Source organism: Petaurus breviceps, unplaced genomic scaffold (genome assembly GCF_028583685.1).
Source record: "Petaurus breviceps papuanus isolate PSGF00001 unplaced genomic scaffold, PetGlider_PUasm1.0 90602, whole genome shotgun sequence".
NCBI classification, from domain to species: domain Eukaryota; kingdom Metazoa; phylum Chordata; class Mammalia; order Diprotodontia; family Petauridae; genus Petaurus; species Petaurus breviceps.
In genome coordinates, this window is record NW_027187283.1 from 7,156,360 (window position 1) to 7,166,211 (window position 9,852).

Below are 9,852 nucleotides of genomic sequence, written 5' to 3' on the forward strand. Positions count from 1 at the left end.
CTCTCTCTCTCTCTCTCTCTCTCTCTCTCTCTCTCTCTCTCTCTCCTCTCTTTCTCTCTTTCTGTCTGTCTCTCTGTCTCTGTTTCTCTCTCTGTCTCTATCTCTGTCTCTGTCTCTCTGTCTGTCTGTCTCTGTCTCTCCCTCTGCTCTTTTTTAAACATTGAGCTCTGCTTCTGAGGATACATAGGACACATTTCCAAGCTTTTTGCACTGGGGTTCAAGGGGTCTAGTCACTGATTTCTGTGACAGGGTCTCTGGGACAAAACCTAGTCCTATTTATTGTATTCTGTGTTTATGGGCTGTAAGATTTCCTGTTAATCTGAGCCTGGAGTTCTCACAGACAGCCTGATGTACCACTGACATGCTCTGGGGCCTTTATTGCTAATCTATGCGGTGGCCAAGAGCCTCCTGAGAGCTTGCTCAGACACTACCTGTTCTGGACTGTGCTCCCCTTTTGACTAAGTGAGACAGACCTTTCCTGAAGCCCTTCTAAGTTATCTTGTTCTGCAAATTTGTTTCCCTCCATCTTTCGGGGGATTCTGTCATTCCAGAAATGATTTAGAAACTTGATACAAGCAATTTCCAAGGGAAACTAAGAACTGACAACTTCCTGGTTGGTCTCTGCAATCTTTGCTATCCCCCTCAATAGATTTTTTTTTATCTTTTTCCATTAGGTCAATTATACTTTTTAAGCATTCTTCTCATTGGATATCTGTACCTTTTTACCATTTAGCCTATTTTATTTTGGGGGGTATTATTGTCTTCATTATTTTTAAGCCTCCTTCAAGAAGCTGTTTCATTTCTCATAAGTTTCTTTTGTCACTTTCATTTCTCTTCCTAATTTTTTGTATACATCTTTTACATAATTTTAAAAATCCATTTTGCTTTTGCTTGTAGAAATTTTGAATTTGTTGTCTTCTTCTGAGTGTGTGTTTTGATCATTCTTGTCACTTTAGTAACTTTCTATAGTAAGAATATTGTTGCTGTTTTCTCATTTTCCAGTCTATTTCTTGACTTTTAGGGTTATGCTCAATTATGCTCTGCTTCTTGGGTGAAGGGCATACTTTTCCAAGCTTCAGGTTTTTTGTACAGCTGTTTTCAAAGTTAGTTCTAGGTTATTGTAAGATTTCAGTTCTTAAAATGTGGTATGATCTAAAGAGATATGTACTTAATACTCTCCTGTGCTCTGGTCTGAGAGTGAACATAAGTATTCATTTCTGCCCAGGAGCTGTGCTCAGGGTCCCTGCTCCCCTGAAGCAGCAAGTTCCTGTATGCTGATTCTCCCTCTTTCCCTGGGACTACCACCTAGCATTATAATCTGTAACTGTGTGTGAAAAAAAGGCAACAGAGTCTTGCTCCCAGTGCCAGCAAAGGGACCCACATAATCTCTTTCTCACCAGTTGTCCAAACCCCTTACTGCATATTGGCAGAAACATCAACTATCACTGTTGGTTCTGTCATTCCTAAGGCCTGCTCCTGATTTGCTGGTGCCTGCTTTGCTTTGACATGAACTGCACTAGACTGTGCACCACTTGCCCTCTGGTGCAACAAGTATTTTCTGCTGATCTAAGTTTTCATGGGCTGGAAAAAATTGTTCATTCTGTCCTTTTGTGGGTTCTGGCAATCCAGAATTTGTTTGAGGCAATATTTTAAAGATACTAATATGAGAATTTTGGAAAATCAAGGTTGATTCCTGCCTGTTCTATGACATCTTGGCTCCATTCTTTATACAAGCACTTTAATAGCATACTGTAGGATTTTAAATAGGTCACCTGGAATTCTTTCACCTCCACTATAACTTTATTAATAATGCTTCCTAAATCCACTTGCCTGCATTATCCATTTTGCTTGGCTTTAAATCCTTAATTGATGATGTTAAATTTTTTCTTGCATTGCTCTTTTGTATGCTCCTGCCATATTTTCTTGATTTTTTTTAATTCTTAGTTCCTACAATTTTTGTTATTTATCATGCCCATTTTTGCATGAGACATTCTCTTGACATTTCCTATTTTCTTTTTTTAATTTAGACTCAAATGCCAAAACACAAATATGAAAAAGAGAAAAGAAACAGAAACATATCACAAACTTAAACATTTGAGTTTAAATACAAACTCAGAAAGAAAAAAAAACATATCACATACAAAACAGAATATAAGACAGGATTAAAATATGTAAGAATAAATTTTCATTTCAGGAAAGCCTATATGATAAATAATGATGGTTGTTTTGAGAATTGTCCATCTTTTCTTTGCCTTCTTCTGAGTTTTCTTTTGTTGTTTGTTGTATACTTTTTACTTTGTTCTGTTTTTCCTTCCCCCTACCCCGCCATCCCCAAGAGGGTCACAATAAAGTTTAAATATGTTTCTCTCTAGTGATTACATATATGCAGTGGTCATCAAGTTGAACCCTTTCATTTCATAGTTAAGGAAATCTAAGCCCAGTGTACAAGATTACCCAGGAAGCATCAACAAAGATATGTTTGAACCCAATTCTTCTAATCTAGATTTCCAGTCTCTTTCTAAAATATCAAACTAGATCTCTAGCACCATGATCTTTCATAAGAGAATTACCTGGTGAACACAAGCAGCATAGGAAAAAAATCAGATTCCATCATTTTATTGTGACAAAGTTTTAAAATTTATTTCCTCCATTGGTTTCCAGGATTTTCATAAGGCTAGACTCAAATACTAGTACTACCAAATGTAACCAGTGCCTCCATAGCTGGACTTCTTGTATAGAATTGCTTTCATAATAGTAAGGAAAGTGAAAAAAATCCTGTATTTTCAATAGGAACATTTAAAATATTTAGAAATGAACTGGAAAAAAGAAACATTTAGGGGAGAGGTGAGAGAGGAATATGCAAAAAATGACCAAACAAAAAAAGGTTGAGGGACAAACAGATAGATATCGATGCAGATGAAATAGATAGGGGTATAGATATAGATGTAGATATAGATATAAAAATTAATTAGATATAGATATAGATGTAGCTACATATATAATTATAATTCATATAGATACATATGGATACAGAAGAGATAGATGATAGAGATACTTATAATATCACTATAATTATGAATATTGGTAGAAAAAGATAAAGATATGGGGAGAGTTACAGCAAGATGAGAAAGGGAGGGAGGGAGAGAGAGAGAGAGAGAGAGAGAGAGAGAGAGAGAGAGAGAGAGAGAAAGAGAGAGTGCTATAACTGTGGAAGTGGAAATGGATTGAGATAAAGATATGGAGCCAGGATAACTTGAATGAAACTTAATGAGCCTGAAGGATTGAAAAATAGTTATGAATTTACATTTGGTAGTGGGAATTTCTTCACCAGGATTTCTCTACATTGACAAAATGATGAAAAAATATGCAGGCTGGTTCAATCCATTTTGCTTTTATGGAAATTATATAGACTCATTTAATTTTTAGGAATTGTTGATTAGTTTCTTTGCAACTAGAATTAGACAAGGTGGGGAAGGGAAGAGAAGAAATTGGGTGATGGTGTCCTTACTCTTTTTCTTAAATGGCTAGATCAATTAGGCATAACAATTGAGTATCCTTTAGGAGCTTCTGTTACAAAGTAAGAAATTAGAAAAAGATATTTAAGCAAACTAATCCATCTGAAAAGAAAAGTGTATATATCAAAACAGGTACTTAGGAAAATAAAGGCATAGGATTAAATGCTAATATGACATGGAGATGATCATAGACAGAAAATTAAAGATGATTATCAAATGCAGTGAGGGTATCCAATTTCCTTTGCAACTCTGAATTGTTCATTGTTAGAAGTCAACACTTCAGTTTGACTTATTTTAGGTTTCTGAAAAATTTCTTTTTTGTTAGAAGTCAACACTTTAGGTAAACATTTATTTTAGGTTGCTGAAACATTTCTTCCATTTCTAGTCATTTTGTTGGTCTAATCTAATTCTCATAGGTTTAACTGTGGAAGCAGGCTAAGAGAAATGCATTTTTACGTACTCTCAATTAAAATCCAGGCATTTTTTGTCATAAAGAATGGCATATTAACTGAGTGCCTTAGGATATTGCTGAAGAATTTGAAGCCATTCTGAAAAATTCACCTTAACTCTCTGGTCCTTCAGTTCTCTAAGCTTCTCTTCTAGGAGTTTAACTCTGAACTCTATCTTAATACCCCCCTCATTCTCTGACATTAATCTAGTGTTTAGTCAGATGCCTGGCTCTTTGTTCTATACCTTGTGCAATGGATCTCTTGGAACTTGAGGATTCAAACAAAAAAAGTCATTTATTAAGATATGTAGTCAAATATCCCTTCATAAAGAAGTTCTCTAGGCAGTTAAATGTAGTTGAGAGGATGAAAGTAGATTCAAATCACAAGCAAGGACATAGAAAGCAATGAGCAAGAAGGTTCCCTGGAATCTCAGGAGCTATTTGGTAAAGTTGTAAAAACTCTTTATATGCTCCTGTTTTCCAAAGGTGCTTCAGCTTGGTCCTAGTTTAATCTACTTAGGGGCAAAGTTAGCCAAAAGTACCCTAAGTCTGCATCATTACTTCCCTATTTGAGAGAGCATTTGCATATCTAGAGAGAAGCACTTCTCATTTACAGCAGCTTCCTAGCCTAAAACAGCAGGAGAATTATCAAATGCCCTAAACAAGTGGCTTAGAGAATCAAAATGCAGTCAATCTCTCTAGGCCCTACTCTGAATTTGGACATTGACCATAAATAAATTCTTTTAATCCTGTAATTTGAAGGATCATAATATAGGACCAGGGAGCAGATGAGCAACATAACTGCTTTTCTAGTCTCATGTGGAGGGTATATTTACAAGGTTATTTAAAGTAGAGAGACATTATGGACTAATTATAAGTGGATGAGAGATTGGAGAAATCATTTTGCTTTTGGGAAGAATTTTCAAATGAGCATGGAGGAGAAATGACTTATCTAAAGTGGGGAGTACTGAGGCCCCTAGCCTGTAGAATGAATGAAAAATGTCTATAGAGAATCTACAGGGACCTAGTGTGAAGGGAAAAAAAAATTCATGGGCATCCCTGATCCCACAACTCCAGCACATGAATATGAAAGGTATTGATCCTGTACTCTCATGCTGTGGACACAATTGAAAACTCTGAAATTGTTAAATTTTTACCTTGCTCCCCTTAGTCCTAAGTCCTTATCTTGTACCTCAATTCTGTTAGCATGGCTTTAAGCATAAGTTCTTGAAACCCTGCACAGGCTCCTTGTCAAATAATATAGCTACTTATTTGCCATTCCCTCTGGAGTCCGGATCTCTTTAATGCCCAGTACTTATCAGTTTGTTATACTTATCTCCTGATACATGGCCTACTACTTCAAATCAATAAATAAGTACTTTTTAATCACCTACTATATTTCTGGCACTATACATAGCACCAGAGAAGATGTAAGGACAGAAAACAAACAAATGAAAAATAAATCACATCAAGAAACTTACATTCTATCAAGGGAAACCAAATACATATATGTAATTGGGTTAATATTGCAAAAAATAAAATTAAGCATGCTATGTTTATCTAGAAACCTAAGGTTTTTACAAAGCATTTCCTCATAACCACCAGTGTATGAACACACTACAAGTATCATTAATTCCTTTTAACAAATGAAGAAATTCAAGCTCAGTTTAGCAAAATGACTTTCTCTTGGTCAGACAATTATTTGGAATTAGTGTTAGTATAATTCATTTTCAGATCTTCTGGCTCCAAGATCAGCATTTCTAATACTGGCATTTGTTAATTATAAAAAAAAAGCACTAAAGGAAAAATAAAGATAATACAATGATGTGGTAGTCCATGACTTATAAGGTGCTTGTGCTATAATAGAGAAAGGGAAACATGGAAATAAACATGTGGCAGAATAGAGAATAATAAATTTGTAGGAGTATATACAAGGTATTATGAGAGTTCCAAGGAGAATCTCAATATTAAAATAAAGAGTTGGAATGAGAGGTATGCATGACCACTGTTTGGTTGAAAATCTAATTTAATTTTATTGGAATGAAATGGCCTCTACAAACCAGTATGATTTAAATCACACAAAGTCATGACAACTACCACATGTCATCAAGTATCTAGCATTCTCTATAATGTTTATACTGATAAAATGTGCTCCAGGAAACAGAACACTCTGTTTCATCTTAAAACAGTTGTTTCCTGTCATGTAGACATATGTTTAATATTGTCCCTGATAAGGCAGACAAAATAGATGTATTCATTTTGTTTGCTCCCCTCACAGTATCAGAGACTAAACAAATCTACATTTGAGTCCGAGAGAGGTTGATAAGGTACATTGTTTTCTATTTAAAATTAGTGTTATAAATTATTAATTAAGCAAAATATTTCACACTTGAACTTATACTGACCAGCATATCCATAGAAGGGCTCTTGAATGTATTGGAGGCTAGGGTATGTCTAGGTCACAAAACTAATTTTTTAATTAAAAAAAAATAAAAACAACAACAGCATCATGTTTTATGTGTTTGAAAAGGAAACTTCTGCAGTAACCAGTAGGTTGATTTTTCTTTACCTAATTTAATAGTTAATTCAGCAACTGAGTTTAAAAAAAACTCAGTCATGCCAAGCAGACTCATACATTGTATGCTTTCAAGAAACTTATATTTCATTTTGTAAGAGTAAATTGTGTTTAATTGTTTGATTTATCTCATTTGAAGTATGTAATTTCCATTTAATTAAACTCAACAAATATGTTCACTTAACTGGATGGGGTTGTTGACTTGAACTAGAATGTAAGCTTATTGAGGGAATTCTTTGTTTCAGTAGGAAGTTATGCACACCCTTAAACATAGTGTGTCTGGAATACCATAGATATATAACCAATTCCAATTTTCTTAAAATAAATTTAATTAGATTTTACTGGATAGATTTATTGGATGTGGCAGTAGTAAATATTGTTATCATCTTTAATCCACTTTGAAAAAGTTTCTATATGTTCACAGTCAGGAAAAAGTTTGAAATGATAGTCATATGGTACTTCATTCATTTTACTTTGAAGAATAAAAAAAGTTTTTTTCAACTTGGTTATTAAGTATCTAAGTTTGGAGAGGATACACACACACTGCTTTATACATGTACACAACATTACTATTAACTAGATTTCAGGTGCAAAAGACAAGCTTAATTAGGGAAAAACTGCTTTAAAATTCTCCTGAATTATTGCATGTACAAGAACTTTTAAAGATTTCTTAATTCTGCATGAATAGAGTTTTTATATTTTGTCTTGTCCTTTCATTATTTCCTAACAATTAGTTTTATTTTCTTGGCATTTTCAGAAATGAGTACCTGATATAATGATCATAGCCCTCATAAGAACTGAGCAATAATAAACAAAATTGCTCTGAATTATATTCTGTCATGTAAATGATAAAAAAGGAATTAAGTAGAAGTGCCACAGTGATTCTAAATATGGTTGTAAGATCATCTTAATGTTTTTGGAAACTCAGAAGAGCTTAGTTCTTGACAGGTGTACTCTGTCATCTCCAACACTTGATCAATCAGTAAACAACACTGAATAGAACTTGAATTAGCCATTGGCTCTCTTTTTCAAATAATGCCTAACTCTAAATATAGAATGAAATAAAATTGGTGTTCTAAGTCAAAAGATATATTTATGTGTCTAATATTACTGAAATGTATAAGACTTTGGTGTAGTAGATAAAGGACAGACTTTACGATTGTGAAGAACCAGGTTCAAATTCTGTCCCTGATACTTACTAGTTGTGTGACTGGGCAAATCACTTTTCTTTTCTTTTAAATTTCTCTACCTTTATTCTGTCCACCAGAGGGTTATGGTGAAGCTCAAATTAGTTAATGTATACAAAACCCTTTGCTAATTTTAATGTTGCATAAAATATTTATTGTTGTAATTATTAATTAAAAATAAAAACATAAATTTTAATTTTTTATATGGAATGCCATATTTGGTTGGCTCATTTGACTTTGAGGATTGTTATTAAGTTAGTGATTAAACATAATGTATATAAGAGTTCCCTGAGTACAGTGTTATTCCAATATAGGAATACTTTGAGAGATTGAATGTAACCTTTTGAGTATATATATATATAATTAGAATGGGAGTGGATTCCATTTAGCTATGGGTTGAACTACATGGACACTTAAATCCTTTCTAGTGCTAAAAATGTGAGATTCTGTTTTTCTCTGATTGTTTTTACTAAGGCAAAATGCAATCTATGGTTTAATATACAAGTCTTTCCGAGTTGTCTAAAAAGGAAGTTAAAAATTGACCTGACTAGGGTTGTATAATTAGTAAGTATAAGATATAATAACTAAATCCATTTTTAATTGCAAGTTAAACACCTTTTTCATAGTAATAAGTCAATCATTTAATCTCTTTGGGCCACAGGTTCTTCATTTGTAAATGAACATTCAAGTGAAACTCATGCACTCCTTCACCTTTTATACTGGGTCTGCTCTATGGTTCATGAAGAAAAGGAACAGAGAACAAATGATCCATCTGAAGTACTGCTCTACATCATAATGTAGGTTTGTACATGTGTCATTTTTCCCTAACCTGATGCCCCCCTTGCATCAGGCAGTCTTATTTTGGGAAAGTGTATCTGTGTGAAACAAATTACTTTTTTCATATTTAAGAGGAAGTTTACATTTTCATACCTTTCAATGACAATTGGAGCTGTGTAACTGTTAAAGTCATTTGGGTTATGCAACACCACTCTGGTTTCCAACCTTCCAAGAAATCAGTCTTCCAGAAAAAGATAGAATTGGAAAGTTGTAGCTTGCTTTGATGACCTTCTGATCCATTCTTTGTACTTCGAGCAGTGCAGAATATTTGTTCAAAACTACCATCCAATATCAATAACAAAATCTTCAGCTATAAAAACAAAAAGAAAATATGATCACAAAATATGAAATTGCATTCCTACCAAATAGAGGATGGGTAAAAATAACCACGTATCAAAGTTGGATAATACTTCATTGGAGGTAAGAGTTGTTTCAAAATAAATATATCTTGTTGTTCAGCCATCCTTTCAGTCATGTTTAACTTTTTATTTACCCAAGTTGGAATTTCTTAGAAAAGATACTGGTTTGCTTATTCCAGTCCATTTTACAGATGAAGAAACTGAGGCAAATAGGGTTGTGACTTACCCAGGATGACACAGCTAGAAAGTGTCTGAGTTCATATTTGAACTCAGGTCTCTTGGCCTCCTGGATATGTGCTCTAGCCACGGTACCACCTAGCTACCACAATTATATCAAGACATGATTTATTATTTCTAGTTATTTTTATTGTAAAATTTTAGCTAAACCCACATCCCTTGTACATTTTCTTTGGAATCTAAGTTTTTTTTTCACTTTTTAATTATAATTTGCCTCATGAAAATATCTTTAGAAAATTTAAAAATATTTTAACACTGATCATTATGACATACAAACATATAATCTTTTTTCTGAGTACAGATGCCTCAAACTTAACCATTGAGGCCATTCTTTCCCAAGCCTGCACTGTTCTTGAGTACATTTGTTCTAGATACAAGTTTTATGAAATCTCTCTACATCTGGAAGGAACCATATTATCTGAGACAGAAGTGCTCTCAATGAAGACAAGGTTTCAGGCTTGGCACTATTACTTGGAGGGTATAAAGTCCCAATGGCAGTTTAGGCAGTTCATAAAAGACTGGAACACCACTACTATACCACAGAAATAAATTGAGATAAGATGAATGCTTTTTACTTATCCAGTTCCACTATAATGTATTGTGCTATTGTAGATTGGAAAAATGTAATACTCCCTGAGCCAGTCCCCATGGACCTATTCTGTATTGTGAGGATTTTGTAAACTTCTAAGCACAT